Source organism: Schistocerca americana, chromosome 7 (genome assembly GCF_021461395.2).
Source record: "Schistocerca americana isolate TAMUIC-IGC-003095 chromosome 7, iqSchAmer2.1, whole genome shotgun sequence".
In the NCBI taxonomy this organism is placed as follows: domain Eukaryota; kingdom Metazoa; phylum Arthropoda; class Insecta; order Orthoptera; family Acrididae; genus Schistocerca; species Schistocerca americana.
The window spans coordinates 214,634,278-214,655,709 of NC_060125.1; the positions used below are offsets into that span (position 1 = coordinate 214,634,278).

The window sequence follows — 21,432 nt, forward strand, 5'->3', positions numbered from 1 at the left end:
TAGAGGTACAAACTTGCTGTGAAGAGAGTTAAGAACATATATGCAGACGCCACCAGACACCCTTTCATAAGCTGCCCGGTTCTTATAATAACCCCGATAGCCACGGAGGGCGGGGGTTCGCATTGCTGGAAACCAAGTATCCTGAAGAGCAATGCAGGAGAAAGGGTGAAGGCTGATAAGTTGTCGGAGCTCAGCTAGATGGTGGAAAAACCGCTGCAGTTCCACTGGAGGATGGTATTGTCCATGTCTGAGAAAGGCGTGACGGGACTTGGAAGGCAGATTACGCCGCTGGGTCACCTGCTGCCTCCAATTGAGCACCGGTGCCAGCGTTATCCAAGGCATCTGAGGGACCGGCGAGATCGAGGTCTGCAGCAGACACCAGAATCTCCACCTCGTCCTCAGACGCAGAGCTTGTAGGAAGCGGTGGGATGGGTGCCACCGCAATGTCGTTAGCCTTGGGGGACTTCCTTCTTCTTCTGTTTCTCTCACTGTGCCTTCGGTGGGTCAGGCTGGGAGGGCTTCACTGGGTCAGTCTCAGGGACAGACGACGACCGTGAGGCCCTACGACCAGGGACCGGTGGTTGTTTGAGCCACTTGTGGCTGTCTGCTTTTGTACTGGTCGGAACTTGCGAAGGGAGATCCCCAAGGGATCCCTTCCTGGAGAGAGGAGCCGAAGAAGACTTACGCTTCTCCGGCTGGGAAGGGGGAACTGATGTCCCCGATGGTTGGGGGGTGGGGGGTGCTGCTCCTGAAGTAGATGGAGCAGGAGCAACAGGGAGTTTAGTGAGGGGTTGGCTGTTGATGGGGTCTGGCCCTGGAGGTGTGTTGGCACAAACTAGTGAATAATTCCCACTCACTGAGCAGAGCATTATATGGTTCCAGGTGATTTACAATGAAGAGTAAGTGAATTCACTTCACCCACTATTAGAGGATACAAAATGTAGGCTGATAATTCTCAGGTACTGCAAAGCAAACCTATCAGTGACACTGCATGTGTCAGCATAAACACCATTCAGAAACATACCAGGTACACCTGCTGGGGGATCGAGACAGCAAATCTTTGGTTTGGATGGGCAATTACAGGGACCAAACGATTAGGTCATTAGGCCCTTTCTCCTCTGGCACGTCTGCACAATTTTAGATCAAGAAAGACTACACCACAAAACCCATGGGAGGAAAACCCCTAATATCTACAAAGGTGAGTAGGCGACAAAGGAAGAAAGGCAGGCAAAGTGCTCAATCTAGGGAGCATCCGGCAGCCCCATGAAGTAGTGTGCAATGAGGGGGCCATACATCCCCAGCCCTGCCACTTACCAGAGGTACCAAATTCATAAAATGCCTATGAAAGACCAGCAGCACTGACAGGGCAAGACAAGCACAGGGAGACAAAAGATGAACAAGTCTAACAGACCACATGAGAGGGGGAAGAAGAGTGAAAGAGCTGTTGGAGTGAGGACCAGGTTGGACCACCCAGTCCAGACAGCCGCAGACCAGCCTGGGCAGATGCAACAGTGTTCTGCCAACTCAGCAATGGACTGATAGGGTTAAGTCGCCCTCGCTTGAAGAGATTGTTAAATGCCCAATTCATGAATAAAACAAAACTCAGCTGCTGAGCCATTGTCTGCTAACGCCAGGGGCAGTGAGTCAAGGAGACTAAAGAGTCTACCACAGGGTGGCTAGGTTTGTACAGTCCAGCACAATGTAGAGCACTTTCAAACAGGAACCACAGCAGTGGGGTGGGTCTTCACAATGAAGGACATGACGAGTCAGCCAATGCGCAGGCAGCAAACAACAGAGTCCTCGTGAGGGGTCCACATGGAGGACCTCCACAGTTTCCTTGTCTCTTTTAAAACTCAGTTTAGTGAAGTCAGAGTGCACTTCCATATTACAGGTTCCTGAAACCTTAGGGCACCGAAACAGAGGACGACCGAAGAAAGGCAGAAATACTGAATTCAGTGTTCCGAAACTGTTTCACTGCGGAAAATCGTAACACGGTCCCTGACTTCAGCTGTCGCACGGACGCCAAAATGGAAAATATTGAAATAAACGATATCGGAATTGAAAAACAACTGCTATCACTTAGTAGCGGAAAAGCATCCGGACCAGACGAGATACCCTTAAGATTCTACAGTGATTATGCTAAAGAACTTGCCCCCTTTCTATCAGCAATTTATCGTAGATCGCTGGAAAGTACCTAGCGACTGGAAGAAAGCGCAGGTCGTTCCCATTTTCAAGAAGGGTCATAAATCAGATGCGAATAATTATAGGCCTATTTCGCTTACGTCAATCTGTTGTAGAATAATGGAACATGTTTTGTGTTCTCGTATTATGACGTTCTTAGATAATACAAATCTCCATCATAACCAACATGGATTCCGCAAACAGAGATCATGTGAAACTCAGCTCGCCCTATTTGCCCAAGAAATTCACAGTGCCGTAGACACTGGCGAGCAGATTGATGCCGTATTCCTGGACTTCAGGAAGGCATTTGATACGGTTCCGCACTTACGTTTAGTGAAAAAAATACGAGCTTACGGAATATCGGACCAGGTTTGTGATTGGATTCAGGATTTCCTAGAAGAAATAACACAACATGTCATTCTTAAAGGTTCAAAATCTGCAGATGTAGAGGTAATTTCGGGAGTACTGCAGGGAAGCGTGATAGGACCTTTATTGTTTACAATATACATAAATGACTTAGTTGACAACATCGGTAGCTCCGTGAGGCTATTTGCAGATGACACGGTTGTCTACAAGAAAGTAGCAACATCAGAAGACTCGCACGGACTCCAGGAGGACCTGCAGAGGATTAATGCATGGTGCGACAGCTGGCAGCTTTCCCTAAACGTAGATAAATGTAATATAATGCGCATACATAGGGGCAGAAATCCATTCCAGTACGATTATGCCATAGGTGGTAAATCATTGGAAGCGGTAACGACCGTAAAATACTTAGGAGTTACTATCCAGAGCGATCTGAAGTGGAATGATCACATAAAACAAATAGTGGGAAAAGCAGGCGCCAGGTTGAGATTCATAGGAAGAATTCTAAGAAAATGTGACTCATCGACGAAAGAAGTAGCTTACAAAACGCTTGTTCGTCCAATTCTTGAGTATTGCTCATCAGTATGGGACCCTTACCAGGTTGGATTAATAGAAGAGATAGACATGATCCAGCGAAAAGCAGCGCGATTCGTCATGGGGACATTTAGTCAGTGCGAGAGCGTTACGGAGATGCTGAACAAGCTCCAGTGGCGGACACTTCAAGAAAGGCGTTACGCAATACGGAGAGGTTTATTATCGAAATTACGAGAGAGCACATTCCGGGAAGAGATGGGCAACATATTACTACCGCCCACATATATCTCGCGTAATGATCACAACGAAAAGATCCGAGAAATTAGAGCAAATACGGAGACTTACAAGCAGTCTTTCTTCCCACGCACAATTCGTGAATGGAACAGGGAAGGGGGGGGGGGATCAGATAGTGGTACAATAAGTACCCTCCGCCACACACCGTAAGGTGGCTCGCGGAGTATAGATGTAGATGTAGAATACCAAAAACAGGTCTGTTTCGGAATTACCAACCTCAGGGACCGATTTACTGGTAGCCAGATTGGCCAGACTATCAGGAAGTTCATTCCCCGGATCCCAATGTGGCCCAGGGTACACACAAAGGTCACTGAGCGTACACATTGCTCAATGGCATAAAGGGAATCCTTGATAGTAATGACTAGAGACCAGATCATATGCATCAAAAACCTTATAATATGCAAGATCAAATAATAAAAAATGTGGTAGTTACTGCATGCATTATATCACAAAGTTGAACCTGCACATATCAAATATGAGGAAGAGTGCCAGAAAAATCTTTACATTTAGAACACTGATATTTTCTGAATACTTTCTGGTAGGGGTTAGGAAGGGGGCCTTTTGGAGGTTATTTTCTAAAAATTTGCAAAATTATGACATGCAGCACGAGTCAACAATTTTTCTTTCTCTGCTATTATTGTCGATAACAAGCGAACACGATCTAAATGAGTAACAGCGAAACAATACGTACATGACCAACTTCGAGATATATCGCATGCAGAGGGGACGCTCAAACAAATTTCATTTAAAAAACCGCATACAATCATGTATTTTTTGAACATCATTAATTTTTAATTCTGTACTATTGGACCAAAGCATAATTTACAGTTTATTTTACATTTTTCTACTACTGTAAAATGAAATGATCGTATGGCATTGTTGGCCGGGAGGCCCCTTGCGGGGAAGTTCGGCCGCCGTATCGCAAGTCCTTTTCAGTTGACGCCACTTCGGCGACTTGCGAGTCAATGATGATGAAATGATGAACACACAACACCCAGTCATCACGAGTCGGAGAAAATCCCTGACCCCGCTGGGAATCGAACCCGCGACCCCGTGCGCGGGAAGCGAGAACGCTACCGCAAGACCACGAGCTGCAGACTCTACTACTGTAAACAGGAATGACTAAGTATTGCTGCAAATGTTCAGTAGTAAGATTGTGTTTTTGATCACTCAGAACATTTTTCTTAGCAGAAAAGGAATGTTCTGCATCAACTCAGGTAACTGGGCTGTATTTGAATTTGGGGGCTGTGTTGGCACTTATTGTTTCTGGTAAAGTTCACCAGTCCCATAAATAAAACTATCAATTTGGACAAGGCTTAAAAGCCAGGGTTATTGTTTGAAACGTTTTCAATCTTTTCATTAACTGAATAGATTCATTCAACACCAAACCTTGAGTTTCAAGCTTCTTAATACTTTTATTTATATGGGAAAAAATGAGTGCTAATCACAGCAGTCTTAATACCAGCCTCATTAAAAACTTCCTTGCACTGGCAAACTGCCAAAGCGTCTGTCTATTGAAGTCATTTACTCTAATGGCCCCAAAATGTTCATTGTAAAACAGAGCTTCGACCCACGTACCCCAACGAGTTACCACTGGTTTGGGAGGTAAAGGCACATTTGGTGTTTTTTTTTTTTTTTTTTTTTTTTTTTTTTTTTTGTAGGTCTTGATGTGAGCAGGAGCCTTTAGAAACACTATTTGTGGATGAAATCAGTTTATTTACATTCACAAACGAGGAACATACTTCAGCAAGGTGATGTACTCCATGAGGAAAGAATGTCACATGAATCAAACTGGGATAAAATACTGTGAGGTCTTTTCCTGCTTTGGTCATATAGGGAGCAGCATCTGAAATAAATACAAACACCCTTTCATCTGCAGAAGATTCTGGAATATTTTTTTAATACTCTCATTCACAAACTTGGCGATTGTAGAATCATTTCCTTTTGTTGGTATCTGATTTTTACAGTGTTCTATCTGGTATATTTTGGTATGAGCAATATTTGCACAGGAAGCCTTTGAAGATAGGGCTTGCAAGTTTGTGAAGAGGAATGCTTCACATAGATCCATGTTAAACAGACTTTGTTACCTTTGGACAAATCCCTGTTACTGCAAGTTGCTGTTGTCAGTTGTCGTGGTCGTTTCTTCCGCATTTCTGCGATATGAAGCCTTGTTTGTACATGTTGGTCTAATTTAAACTTTTTTTTTTTCAAAAAAGGTTTATCACAAACTTGAAAATAGCAAACAGTTCCGTCATATGTAAATTTGCCAGGATGGTCAGCGATCTGAGGAATGACTTTTTCGGATGCGCAACACACTACACACTACACGTTGCAAAAACATTCAATTGTGTACAAATAAATAGAAAGCTAAACTGAAACAATGGATGTGCAAATAATAGATTGCATAGTTTACTTGTTGCCAACGCGTACAGTATGACACGGATCAGATTAAACGATGTGGCAGGCACAGGAGCATTGACTGTGTCTGTTCTTGTTCCGTAACGATTTCACACAGTGGCCTCTGTTAGTATTGTAAACAGAGTGAAAATATGCATCACCACTACCTTTTAGTTAAAATATGCAATAACCAGTAAAATACATATGCAACATGCAAATGCATATAATCCAGGAGATGGTGAGGGTGACATAGGTCGAAAGTTTGTGAACTGATCAGTCGCTGAACATAAGGCCGGTTGGTTTAGAGGCAGGAGAAGGGACCAAACTATGAGGTCATTGGTCCCTTGGTCCTAATAAAATAATGCCGTAAGTGTGAGAATAAAATGGACAAAACATAACGGAAAGAAAGGAAAGCCACAAAAACGAAGGGAAGGCAACAAACACTAAAAGGAACAAAACAAGACAAGAAAACAACAGACACTAGAAACAGAAGAGAGTAAAACATGAAAGCAGACTGTAGTGGCTGGCCAACCACGAGAATAAAAAGGGAAAGCCAGCCACTCTGCAATACATTAAACCCTCCACCCTAAAAGCACTAGGGTGGAGGAAACAGAGGGACAAAGGACATGCAACTAAAACCTAGATGGAAGTATAAAACCCACTTTCACAGATAAAACGTGAAACTAAAGCTGCTGTAGAGGCATTGTTGCCTAACACTGAAGGCAGGGTGCTGGGAAAGTTAAAAGGCTGCTGCAGAGCGGCTAAAAGTGGGCAGTCCAGCAAGAGGTGGACAACTCATTTGGGAGCCACAGCGACACTTTGGTGGGTCCTCGTGACAGTAGGTAACCATGTATTAGCCCTGTATGGGCAGTGCAGAGCTAGCAGAGGACAACTGATTCCCTGCGAGAGGCCTTCATGGAAGACTTGAATACATTCGTAATCTCCTCAATGACATGCAGTTTGTTGTGCGTGCTGTTATGCCATTCCATCTCCCAAAGCCAGAAAACCCTGCCGAGTAAGACAGAATGCAGGTCTGCTTCAGAGATGCCTATCTCCAGAAGCTGTTTCCATGTCACCTGTTTGGCCAGCCTGTCAGCAAGTTGGTTGCCAGGGATTCCGACGTGTCCTGGGATCCACACAAACACCACGGAACAGCGGGACTGTTTCAGGGCATAAATGGACTCCTGAATAGACACTACCAGACAGTGGCGAGGGTAGTACTGGTCGTTAGCTTGTAGGTTGTTCAATGGGTCAGCACACATGAGAAATGACTTGCCAGGGCACGAGCGGATGTACTCAAGAGCACGAGATACGGCCACCAGCTCTGCAGTGAAAACAGTGCAGCGAACTGGCAAGGAGTGCTGCTCAATATGTCTTCCATGGACATATGCGAAGCCTACATGAGCACCAACCATTGAGCGGTTGTTGTAAACCACTTCAGAGCCCCAGAACACATCAAGAATCGAGAGGAAGTGACAGCAAAGAGCAGCAGGGTTAACGGAGTCCTTAGGGATACGCAAAAGGTCCAGACAAAGCTCCGGCCGAGGTGTACACCACGGAGGAAATGGTCCGCAAGTAAAGGTAAGGACTCCAGTTCGGAGAGAAGAAACCATACACGAAAGGCAACCGTGAACCCTGATCTGTGCTGCCAATGCGGGAGATGGACTGCCGCAGATGCGAAAAGCAGATGGTAATTCGGATGCTCAGGGGAACTGAATGTGTGCGGCATAGCTGGTGAGCTGTTGTGCACGTCTCATCTGCAGTGGAAAACAACCAGCCTCCATTAATACACTGGTCACCAGACTCGTCCTAAACGCTACTGTCACTAATCGAACCCCAAAGTGGCACACAGGGTCAAGTAAACGCAACGCTGAAGGCTCTGCCGAACCACGGGCTAGAGCCCATGACTGCGTCTTGGGGGATGGTTCCCAGGAGGTGACGCTGAGCAATAACAGTACTGCAGCAGCAGGACAAAATGCAGAAGTCGTCTGCATACAGAGAAGGTGAGACAGAAGGCCCGACAGCTGCTGCTACACCATTAATGGCCACTAAAAAGAGAGAGACTCAATCCAGAGCCCTGTGGTACTCCATTCTCCTGGATATGGATGGAACTATGGGAGTCACCAACTCTTGACAGGAAAGTAAGAAGCGACAGGAAGCTTTGGATAAAAATCGAGAGTGGTCCCTGGAGACCCCAACTCATACAATGTGGCAAGGATATGACGTCGCCAAGTAGTGTCGTGTGCTTTACGTAAGTCAAAGCTTAAGACGGCAATCAGCTGCTGCCATCTGGAAAAGGCTGTTTGGATGGCAGACTCAATGGACACAAGATAACCAGTGCTAGAGTGACCATGGCAGAAGCAGCCTTGACATGGCGACAGCAAGCCACGTGACTCCAACCCAATTGCCGACATACCACACGTTCCAGCAGCTTACAAAGAACGTTGGCATGGCTGATAGCTATCCACATCAAACGGGTTTTTACTGGGTTTGAGCACTGGAATGACTGTGCTCTCCCACCATTGCGATAAAAAGACACCATTGCACCAGATCTGGTTGAAGATGAGGATACGTCGCTTGTAGTCAGATGAGAGACATTTAATCATCTGGCTGTGGATGCAATCAGGCCCAGGAGCTGTGTCGGGGAAATGTGCAAGGGCACTGAGGATCTACCACTCTGTAAATGGGGCATTATGGGATTCACTACTCCCGAAGTAGGTGGCGCAGGAGCAACAGGGAGGGAAAAGCACCCCACCATCATGGGGGCAGGTGTAGTCTTCCAGCTCAGAGGTAACCTGGGTTAGACGATGTCATACGCACAGCATGCAGGCGTTCAAATTTTCTCTTAGCCTCAGTGTAGGTCAATCAGTCCAGGGTCTTTTACTCCACGATTTTCCTTTCTTTCTGGAGAATCCTGCAGTCAATTCAGGCAAGCAAGGCAAATGGTGCACTCCGTAGTTGAGAGATGCTAGGCAGCACACCTGGAGTATTGGGATGTGATGCGCGTCAGCAATCTCGGCATGTGATGCTGGAAGTATAGTGGGAAGACATATGGCCGAACTTCCAACGCTTAAAGCACTGCATCAGATGAGGGACATACATCATCACATCACAGCAGTAGAACATCACCTTGACCTCAGGCAATGCATCACCCTCAAAGGCCAAGATGAAAGCACTGGTGGCAACCTGATTATCCTTTGGACCCCAGTGGAAACGCTGGACGAATTTTACACCTCGCCGCTCTAAATTGGCGCGCAGCTGATCGTCAAACTGCAAAAGAAGGCCTTTGTGAAACACTACCCTGGACCATATTTAAGCTCTTAAGAGTCGTGATGGTTACAGACACATCGCCAGCTTGTCACAAGCAAGTAACTCCCATGATTGGGCAGAGGATGCTGTTTTGATCAAGACTGACCCAGATCTCATTTTCGACAATCCCTCCACCTCCCCAAACTTGTCCTCTAAATGTTTAACAAAAACTGAGGCTTCATTGTCATGAAGGATTCCCATCATCTCTCTACCATACAACGTACCAGGGCGAGTAAGATCCGCTGCCATCCTTAGCCTGATGTTCCTCCCATGGCGTGGCCGGGGGTGGGGAAGGGTGTAATGATTTGGAGCCGTACTTCTGTGCACTGAGTTGAGCTCGTGATGGCTTAGAGACTGCTGGTGTTTCACCACCAGCAGTAGCAAGAGATGATTGACGCTTCATTGCGTGTCATCCACCCTGATGCCATGCACTCTGACCCTGAGCCCTCCCCACAGGTGCCACCTGGCTGCAGCACAGGCCACATGGTAGAATAGCCATTGCAGGGAATCCCGATGCCCCAGGGGGATGGGCATCTATCCCTTGGCATACGTGAGGAGTTATCGATGCAGCCATCAGCAGAGCGATCCCTATGTGGCCAGGGGGCTACAACCGACGATGTACATGGCGGTCTCACCACAGCGGACCAGCTAGTGTGCTGCATATCAGGTGCAAAGAAGTGCATGGTCATCGTTGACGCAGAAATCGGCACTGAACAGTGGATGGTAGAAAACACAACCAGGAAGGTGTCCTTGTTCAAGAGATGGTGAATGGGCAGGACTGCAATGTGGCGACGAGAAAGTGGGCTAAAGATCTCAATGCATGATGGATACAATGCACCTTGTGAAGTGCCCTTCCCCAATTCACTCGCTCTTTGGGAAAATTTTGAAGAACGGAGGTCAAACCCCACAGGGGACCATCAAATAAAGGCTGAAACGTGTCAAACTCTTAATCGCCTCATATGACAGGCAGGAATACCTCAAGCCTATTCTAACCCCTGGTCCCGCAGAGGGGGCTACACACGAGGAAAGACCCACCAGCGCACGAATGGATAGGTCCAACAGCATGAGACATGGCAACCATTACCACAGTGAAAACACTACAGCCACCATGCAATAAGAACAGTTCTGCATTTCCTGTTCGAAAGTAAGCAAAGTGCACATCACCAGCAACCAGTGAGCCATCAGTATGGACTAGTTGGGTGGCATAATTGGAAAGCTGTTGGCACCTGACCCCTAATGGATTGACTCCACCTCTCAGGGCTATTTTGCAACACTCCTGTTGTAAGCTGAACACAGTAGTGGTGCATCATATACAGTATCCACAATACTGAGAGCGATGCCAAACTGTATTCCAGACTCCCTTAATGAAGACATGGTTGTATGAGGGTTTTGTAAAGCTGCACAAGGCTAGTGCGATCTCCACCCAGCTGGTGTTAAGACAGTGAAGCACTTTGAAGCTGGAAAGGATTGGGAATCTGTGCAAACACGAGTCCTGAAAAGTGTTATTGTCTCCACTAGTGAGTAATAATTGGCCGTTGAGGTAAAGTTCTGGTTGTAGGCGAACAGTATGTCGTAAACAGAAGATGGCACTAGTCTTGGCAGTTTAAAACTTAAAGCCATGGGTGAGGACCCAGGCCTGCACTTTTTGTATGATGTCTTGCAGTCAATGCTTAGTGACATTCAAACCGCAGGAGCATTAGTAGAGGCAAAATTAATCAGCATACAAGAAGGCAATACAAAGGACACCACAGCTCCTGGTATGCCTTTGACGGCTATTAGAGAGGGACAGTATAGAGCACGGCAGGTTGCCTAATATGGGGGGTACTGCAGGAAGTGCCAATTCAAACCTGCAATGTATGGCAAGACAAAAATCTCTGAACAAAAATCTGACGCAGACCCCAGAGACCCCACTAGTGTAAGGTAACAAGGATGTTATGCCATAAGCCTTTTGCATGTCAAAGAAGATAACTATGAGGTGTTGACGTTTGACAAAAGATGTTCGGATGGCAGACTCCACGTTAACTAAAATATCAGTGGTTGAACGGCCTTTGCAAAAACCAGCCTCGAATGGAGCCAGAAGATCCCCAGAATTAAGCAGCTAATACAGCTGCCAGCTCAGCATGCACTCAAGCAACTTAGTGGCCAGATTTACTGGGTGATCACTGTATCTCTAAAGGGTGCTTACCTGGTTTCAGTACTGGGATGATGCTGTCCTGCCATTCCAAGAGGAATTCACCCTCGCTCCAGAGGCAGTTAAAGATGGCAAGAATATGACATTGTCAATCCACTGATTGGCACTTTATTATTTGGTTATGGATGTGGTCCTGTCCTGGGGCTGTATCAGGGCGTCAGTACACCATCATCTTTACCCTTTCAGGCACTAAATCACCATCTAAGACTAGTATAGGGCGTAAATAAAGTCTGGGAACACTATTTATTGCAGAAGAACCAAACATTGTACAGATATCACACACGTTATTTTTAAGAGAAACCCTTAAATCTCTCTCTCTCTCTCTCTCTCTCTCTCTCTCTCTCTCTCTCTCTCTCTCTCTCTCTGCGCAAGGTAATTTGCCAATTGTCAGCACTAGTCACAAACATGACAAGTTCAGGTGCGAAGTGATCTTTCTATGTGTTAGAGTCGATTGGTTGGTTTAAAAGAGTGGGAAGGGGCGGCAAGGGACCAAACTGCGAGGTCATTGGTCCCGGTAAAATAATTACACAAGGGAAAGAAGAAAAAGAGACTTACAGCACAATTACAGGAGGAAGGAAGAACCAGAAGAATGACTATGGACAAAACTGGAAAAGAAAACTGCAGAGAATAGCAAGAAACAGGTAGAAGGGGTAAAAACAAGGTAACAGATGAACGTGGCTGGCCGACCATGAGCATAAATGGAAAAGCCAGCCACTGTGTGACACATTAAAACATCCACCATGAAAGCATTAGAGTGGGGAAAAGGGGACAATGGATATGCGCTAAAACTTATACAGAATGATAAAACACACAGTCATGAATAAAACGTAAAACTAAATTAGCCAATGAGGCATTGTCAGCTAAAATTAATTGCAACGATTCTGGCAACTGAAGAGTCTGTCGCAGGGCACCAAAATAAGGATGGCTCACCAAGATATGGGCCACTGTCAGCCGGGCACCACACCGACAATGAGGTGGGTCATCACGACGCAGGAGGTAGCTGTGTGTCACTGAAGCGTTGCTAATGTGGAGCCAGCAGAGAAGCACAGAGTCCCTGCGAGAGGGCAGCAAGGATAACTGCCACACAGTAGTCTCCTTAATAGCACTCAGTAGGTTGTGCATGCTGAGGTAATGCCATTCGTCTCAAAGCTGCAAAACCTTGTGGCGTAGTACTGAATGCAGGTCAGTTGCAGAGAAGCCAATCCCCCATAAGTGGTTTCTGCTTAGCCTGTTTGGCCAGCCTTTCAGCAAGTTTGTTGCCTGAAATTTGAACATGACCTGAGGTCCAGACAAACACCACTGAACGACTGGACTGTTCCAGGGCATAGATGGACTCCTGGATGGTCACTACCAAAGGATGACGAAGGGAGTACTGGTCGATAGCTTGTACGCTGCTCAAGGACTCAGTACACAGAAGAAATGACTCCCCAGGGTATGAACGGATGTGCTCAGGAGCAAGAGATATAGCCACCAGCTCGGCTGGGAAAACACTGCAGCCATTGGGCAAGGAATGCTGTTCAATATGTCCTCTGTAGACAGAGACGAAGCCAACATAACCATCAGCCACTTAGCTGTCATGGACATACGCGAAGCCGATGTGAGCATCAGCCATTGAATCGTCTGCATAAACCACTTCGCAGCCTCAGTACATGTCAAGACTGGAGGAACTGACAGCAGAGAGCTGCAGGGTTAACTCAGTCTTTAGGAGCATGTGGAAGGTCCAGGAGAAGCTGCAGCCTAGGTGTAAGCCATAGAGGTTTACATGAATGGACCTCAAGTATAGGTGGTAAAGGCAAGGACTCCAGTTCAGAAAGAAGGGATCAGACAAACTGCAATTGGAAGCCCTGACCTGGCCTGCCGATCCAGGAGATGAACTGCCGTGGGCGGGAAAAGGCGACTAATTCGGATGTGCAGAAGAACTACAAACGTGTGCAACGTAATTGGCCAGCAGTTGTGCACGCCTAACTTGCAATGGAGTGACTCCGGCCTCCACAAGGACACTTGTCACCGGACTCGTCCTAAAAGCGCCTCTCGCTAGGTGAATGCCACAGTGGTGCACTGAGTTGAGTAAACAAAGGTGAGGGTGCCCCTGAACCACAGTCAAGGCGTGATTGACTAAGGGCTCTGTAGAGCTGCAGCAGCATAGAGCTATCTGCACCCCAGTTGGTGTTGCTCAAGCAGCGGAGGGCATTGAGGTGCTGTCAGCACTTCCACTGAAGCTGACAAAGGCGAGTAAGCCAAGTCAATCGGGTGCCTGAAACCAGTTATAAGAATCGATATGTCTCCCACTATAGGGAGTGGATCGCCATTAAGGTAAAGTTCTGGTTCGGAATGAACGGTACGACACTGACAGAAGTGCACGACACACGACCTTGCCGTGGAAAACCATGGGCTAAGGCCCACGACTGCACCTTGTGGATGGCTCCCTGTAGGCGCTACTCAGCAACACCAGTACTGGTTGAGCAGCACAAAATACGGAAATCATCTGCATACAGAGATGGAGAGACTGACAGACCTGCAGCTGTTGCTAGACCATCAATGGCTGCTTAAAAGAGAGAGAGTACAGAGCCTTGCAGGACCCTATTCTGATATGGGGGGGAGGAGGGGGACTATGAGAGGCACCAACTTGAGACACAAAGTATGAAGCAACAGGAAACTTTGGATAAAAAATCTGGAGCGGGCCTCTGAGACCCCACTCGTATAATGTGGCAAGGAGAGATGTCGCCAGATGGTGTCATATGCATTTTGTAAATAAAAAAATAAAAGACAGCAACGAGGTGCTGGCATCTGGAAAAGGCTGTTCGGATGGTAGTCTTGAGGGGGACAACATTAACAGCAGTAAAAAGCAACCCTTGCAGAAGCTGCCCTGACAAGGAGCCAGCAGGCCACGTGTCTCCAGTACCCAACCCAACTGCCAACACCCCATACATTCCAGCAGCTTACAAACAATGGTGAGGCTGATAGCTATCCACATCAAGTGCGTTTTACTGGGTTTGAGCACTGGAATGATCGTGCTCCCCACCACTGCCATGGAAAGACGCCATCACACCAGATCCAGTTGAGGATGACAAGATGTCGCTTGTAGTCAGATGAGAGGTGTAATAATCTGACTGTGGATCCGATGTGGCCCAGAAGCTGTGTCTAGTCAATTTTCAAGGGCACTGAGGAGCTCCCACTATGTAAATGGGGAGTTATAGGCTTCACTGTGGCATGTAGTAAATGAGAGGGCTTTCCCTACCAGCCGCCACCTGGGAGTGCGAAAGGCTGGGGGTAATTCTGACACTGAGGCTCGAGCATAGTGCTCAGCAAATTGCTTTGCATCGGCAGATAACATTTATGTTAACACCAGGAACACCTGTTGTGGTCTGGTACCCAAAGACACGTTTGATCTTTGCCCAGACTTGGAAAGGTGACATAGCACCCCACAGTTGAGCCATCTCCCAAACACTCCCACTTCCGTCGTTTGATAAGTTGGCTTATGCCGCCGTAGAACTAGCTGACGCTTCTTAATATCTTCAGCGACCACCATGGGACTGCCTTTCGCCGAGGCACCCTGAAGATCAAGTGTGCGTGTTTTCTGCCACAGAGACTATTATTGTAGTCACCTGCTCAACCATCACATTGATGTTACTGTGTGTGTGTGTGTGTGTGTGTGTGTGTGTGTGTGTGTGTGTGTGTGTGTGTGTGTGTGTGTGTGTGTGTGGGGGGGGGGGGGGGGGGGGGGGGGTTAACAGTGACAGAGGTGAAAGTTTCCCAGTCTGCCTTGTTTAAAGCCCATTTTGATACTGGGGCAGTGACAGGAAGGTGGGGGGGTGGGGGGGGGGGGGGGGGGTGATAGATGGGAGGTCCTGGGCTGCAAATTGATAAATCGATGGCCAAGTAACTACCACAAGCCACACTGAAATGTGTGGTGGCCCAGTATTTAAGAGGCAGAGATTGAAGTGAGACAATGAAGTTGACACCTCTGCCTCGGTCATTAAGCAAGATGCAACTCCCACAAGGGAGTATGGGCATTAATATTTCCCAAAACTAGGAAAGGTTTAGGGAGTTGATCAATCAGTGCAGTTAATACATTCATGGATACTGCACCATCTGAAGGAAGATATACATTGCAGACAGTTATCTCCTGCATCGTCCTTATTCTAACAGTCACAGCTTAAAGAGGGGTTTGAAATGGCACAGGATCACTACATACTGTTTAGGACATAAATGAATACTCCGCCTGACACTATTATAGTCACTACAGTTCCTGTAATATCCCTTATAGCTGCAGAGGGCAGAGGCCTGCATTGCCAGGAACCAGGTTTCCTGGAGGGCAATGCAAATAGCAGGTGTAAAGCCTAACAGTTGGCATAGCTCAGCCAGGCGGTGGAAAACACTGCTGCAATTCCACTGGAGGATGACATTGTGAGACTGGGAGGGGAAGGAACATTCAATGAGGCAGTTTACACCTCAGTCACCTGCTGCCCCTGACTTCTTGCCTGAGCAGTCTATATCCCTTGTGTCTGAGGGTCCAGCAAGATCTAGGTCCTCAGTGGACACAGAATCTCCAACTCATTTGCAGACTCAGAGCATGTAGGTAGTGGTGGTGTGGGTGCCACCCTAATTCCCTTGGTCTTGGGGACCTTTTTGGATCTCTCTCCCTGATCTTTGGGTTTCCCTGACTGGGAGGATTTCAGTGATTCAGTCTCTGGGACTTAGGATGAGCATCAAGCCCTACAACCAGCTGCTTTTGGCCTCTTTAGTCACTGGCATGTGTCACCTTTCCCCACTAGCAGAAACCTGGGAACATAGTGACCCAAGGAACCTCCCTCCTAGCGACAGGAGCAAAGTAAGACTTATGCTCTCTGGCTCAGAAGTTCGGGGGGGGGGGGGGGGGGGGAGTTGCTCCAGGAGTAACAGGGAAGTGCTCCCACCACCAATGGGGGTTCTGAGAGGCGACAAGAATGTGAGGAACTGATGGGCCAGCTACTGTTCTCACTGTGGCGACATACGAGGTGGTCATAGCCACAGGATGTAGGTGCTCCAATTTCCTCTTAGCCTCAGTGTACGTCAGTTGGTCCAGGCAGGACACTGACAGCACCATCCCAACATGCTTCCTTGGTGGCTTTGTCTCTGTACCCTTATGTTGCCAGGTAACCAGCAAAAGAACATCTCCTTGCCACAATGTGGGGGCCGCTGTAAGGAGCGAATAAGCTGAATCAGCTGGTCTACTGGATACATTTGGTGAAGTGCTTGCAGTGTACTAAGGGAGTCTGAACAGAAGTGTTTTACAATAATATCTGTGAATCCTCTGCAGTGCCATCAGAATGCCACAATTCTGCATCATAATTTTTAAGTTTCTGGAAGATTCATTTTAAAAACTACATCAGGGAAAACAGCAGAACAACTGAGGACATACTCTTGCTGGGACCCATCTGTACGAATGATAAAACTGTGGTACACAGTTAAAATGGATGAAAACAAAATCTGGAGTACAAGTTTTGTTGCACAGTGTTAAGCTTAAAATCACTTTGGGCCTCCGAAGAGACCAAGGCGGCAATGCATTTCATCCCTGGCTGCATATTTTGATGCCCGATAGATCCAGATGTAGCATGTATCCTAAATGGCTTAGTCAAAATGGAGCCGATTCCTAACAGCCCTTCAAAGGCGACTTTGACCACTCCACTAAATGCCACCGACTTGTGGTGACACAGATTTTCAGGGTTTGTTGAGCCAAAAGGAGATGTCGCTGAATCAGAGTGGTGGCTCATCAGCCTCTGAACTGGGCTGGTCCAGAAGGACCCAGTCGATATCTGAATGCCCTTATGGTGGCCAGCATTGAACATCTTGAGGTAGGAAGTATGGGCCGATCTGTAGATCATGCTGCCATAATCTAAATATGGTCAAGTATGCAGGAGGCAGGACCTGTCAGCTCCACCTTTTTCCGCTAAGGCATTTCGAAATATTCGAAGACTGGAAGCTGTTTGTTCATAGATATTTCAAGTTTGGTAGCCAAGTTAATTTTGAGTCGCACTAAACCCAGAAAGTGCACAGGTTTGTTAAAACTTCAACAGGCACAGCTAAAATTGACACATGTAGTCTTCTCCAGTGAGAACTGAGAACCAGTTGTCCTGACCCAGGTTTCCAACCTCCTAATGGTCAACAGTAGTTGCCTCATAGTCTTAAGGTCAGAAGGAGAGTAGAAGACTGCAAAGTCATCCACAAACAAAGAGCATTTGACACAGCTCCAGATTGCTGAGGAAATGCCTGGGCGGGCGGGTTATTCTCTGGAACACAGTAGTCAGACAAGAAATCACTTAACGTGGTATCAAAGATGCCAGTCCTCGAGAAAAGATTAGATAAGAACTGGGCACGTGTCCATGTAGTCCCCCTTCAAGAAGTTGAAGGAGGATGTTTTACTCCAAGTAGTCTCATAAGCTTTTTCGAGGTCAGAAAACTAACCAAATGGTTTCCGCCTAAGAAGGAATGCTGTACTGCAGTTTCCAGTAGAATTAAGTAGTCAAGGGTGGAATGATAGTGCCTGAAAGTGCACTAGGAGCAGCTCAGGTGACCTTTTAATTCAAACAACCAGATGAGACATCTGTTGACCATGCATTAAAGAGTGTTACCTATAAAAATGGTAAGGGTGCTGCAGTCTCTGCCTGCTTTCCAGAATAGAATTAATATTGCGTCCTTCCAAGTAGTGGGATATTGTCCATCAAACCACATCTGATTGAGGACAGGAGCTGTCCTTTCACTTCAGAGCACAGATGAACAATGGCATAATGGATCTCATCAGATACTGGATCAGTGTATGTGGGTGCAGACAAAGCTGATTCCATTTCCCCACACAGAGATCTAAAGGTAGTAGACTTCCTCATTATGCGAGGAGAAATTGAGCTTCCTTCTCTCCGCAATCCTATGGAACACCTAAAAAGGAGTTTTCTGGATGATCTAGTGACAGTGAAGTGTTTAGCTAAAAAAAAAAAGCTTTCTTCTGGTGTATCCACCAGACCCAACCCCATTACAGGGATGGTATTGCCCGAAATCCACTGGAAACTTGCGCAGTGGAAGTGGACCAATTAATGGACATTGTAATTCCTTCCAGGAATTCCTCTTCCATTCTTTTATCACTCACCTCGCATGTGCTCTTGCAGATCTGAAGGCATGAAGGTATTAAGTAGTTTGATGGTACTTTAAGTTTTGCAGAACAGTTTGTCTTGACCCGACTGCCACTCAGCAGTTGTCGTTCCACCAAGGTATAAGAGGTTGTCTGAGGGATTAGTAGACTGGGGGATGGACTCTGCAGCGGTCCGTGATATGGGACATGGTCTCCTGTGCACAATCCTGTTGTTCAAAGATAACCTGTCGACTACTGCAAACAATTTACCCATTGTATTAACCATCTGCTTGGTTTCCTGTCAGACACTGAGTCAGCAGATGAATCCACACTAGAATGTAGATCTGTAGCAACTTCCCACTGAAATTAATCTGCAGTAGTTGGAGAACAAAAACAAAGTCAGTGGCTGCAAAAGGCCCTGTAGCTGTGGAAAAGGGTCATCTGACCCACCTTCAGAAGGCAGATATTCTCTATATGGACATGTTACTAAATCATTTGACACCTGGAGCAAGTGATAGCTGAGCCCCACAGCATGTTGCACCAACCCAACAAACTTTTGAGTCTGCTTAGATCATATATTGCCATCTAAAAACACTGCATTGAGATGACAAATTTCAATAAAGCTCTCTCAGCAATAAGTATCTTTCCTTTGTTTACCAGCCCAATGGTACATCCATGTGAGTTTCCCTTATTTAGCAATAATAAGGAACATGCTGCCCGCCCCCCCCTTTTTTCACTTTCCCGAAGTCTTTAGTCAATCTTATCTGGCAAGGATCCGATACAGCACAGTATCACTCTAGAAGATAAGTAATTTAGTGCACAGAGGATGTAGTATATTTATTGCATCTTCCAGAGGTTTTGCCAATAAACTGCTATCTTTTCTATATTATAGTTACAATTTAGGTTGTTTATAACGAATCCCCAGGTTTGTAGATTGACAATTTTGTGATGTATTGTGCTACTGTCTTCAACAAGACACTACACTTTGTGTTGTTTAGGGTCAACAGCCATTTTCTGTGGCATGCCGGTATCTTCTCTACTTGTGCAATTAATTTTTATTTTATTACGGATTTAACAGGCAGTAAATAATGTGTTAAACCAAAATAGGATAGACTGAAGACAACATTAATAAATTAGGTCTGCTCACGTTTTCTCCTATAGCTGCTTAATCTACAGTGAAAGAGCAGAGGGCTTTTAAGAACTGTCTTCAGCAACCGCAGACATTACTAATGTTTCATTAGATGACTTCCTGTCATTCACAGGAAACTATTGTGGCAGGAATCCAGTTGCAAAACCAAGATACCATGCAGGCATGCAATTTGATTACAATATTTATTCCACATTTGGTGAAGGAATTCAGAAAGTTTAGTATCAGCTTCTGGCACTGTAAAATTGCCATTGTCATCACACGTGATTAACATTTTCATCCAGTTGCCTCTAGGTTATACCTTAATTTAATTTCTGGAAAGTCAAAGTGACAGGACTTCTGGCCAGTGATACCTGAAATACCCAGATTGGTTCCGCATTTTCTGAACATTATACAAAGGAAAAATTTGTGTACTGCACAACACCTTTCATATGATTAAAGAATGTATAGATCTTCCTGCATGCTGCTGCTGTAAACAAAAAGAAAGCTCAATTGACTGATGTAACAAGACTTTCTGTTCCTCATTTAAAACATAGGTTAACCAAAAATATGTAAGGGAAAGGACAGATTTATATTCACCATAAAGATGGAACATCGAGACGCATAAATTAGAGAGAGAGAGAGAGAGAGATCTTGCCTTCCCCCACCCATATCCTGTTATCCCAGCCCTGACCCACTACAGACTCCCTCTCAATGTGACAGTTGCATTCCGGTCCAAGGTGCCAGAGATGGCGGTCATATGTGCACGCGCACACATCTGCACCCTTCAGAAAAAAAGCTCAGGAGGGGGGTGGGGGTGTATCATTCTTGTCATTGTGCCTTTATGCATCTTTACAGTGAATGACTCATGTTACAGATACTCCAATTTCCACTAAGTAAATATTATAACTTGACATTTAAGGTTTGTCACAAGGCAATACAGCCATTTTAAGTACAATCCACTTAAATGCTAGTGAAATGACATTGCCGTGCATAATAGTGGACAGCATGCGACATCAAGAACAGGGATTGTGGTGGGGAATTAAACGTAAAACTGAATGCTTAGCATAATTCACATATTTATTATCAAAATGACATTCAACTTCTAGTTTTTAGTCTGTTTATTAGTACAATATATTTTTGGATCACTCTTTGGATACTCTAAGCTGATTTTTACCTTTGTTCAGTTTAAGCATGGTTACGTGGTTGTAATAAATGGAACCGCAAGACCGCTACGGTCGCAGGTTCGAATCCTGCCTCTGGCATGGATGTTTGTGATGTCCTTAGGTTAGTTAGGTTTAACTAGTTCTAAGTTCTAGGGGACTAATGACCTCAGCAGTTGAGTCCCATAGTGCTCAGAGCCATTTGAACCATTTTGTAATAAATGGCGTAAGACTGCCAGTATCTCCCTGTGCTGTTGCTACGTTCAGTTACTAAGAGCTAAAGGCTGCAGGCAATAACAGTAGCTGCCTACTGAGCTTAACACTGAGGCATTACCATGGAGACATTTACAAAAACCATGTTTTGGGAATGGTCGAGGGAGGCTCATCACACCAAGCTCACTGCAACTGTCAGGGACTGATTTACACCCACTTAGCTATAGGCAGCAAATTACAGTGATGGGTGGACTCACATGTTAGCACTAGCAGTTGATCTGGGGAAAATTATTTCTTCAGTGTCCCTGCAGATACTGATTAGACTAATCTTGCAACCACCTTCCCCATCATCCCTAAGAGATATGTAGCAACTTGAATTTCTTTAAGTTCTTAGTGTACAACTCGTTCTCCAAAATTTTTGAAGTAAACAAGAAATAATTTTGTACCTTCAAGCATCTGCTAGTTTAGTTTTTTCCAGCATTTCTGTGACACTCTTCCAATAGGCAAACCTGGGACCCTTCATACCACCCTCTGTATATACTCAATACTGTTATTTATT

At 45.9% G+C, this 21,432-nt stretch overlaps 1 protein-coding gene across 1 annotated transcript in view; it reads right to left on the reverse strand.

The window, feature by feature from the left end:
- Nucleotides 1-21,432, reverse strand: part of LOC124621976 (cyclin-A2) — a 54,222-nt gene that overhangs the window by 31,664 nt on the left and 1,126 nt on the right. The window lies entirely within an intron of this gene.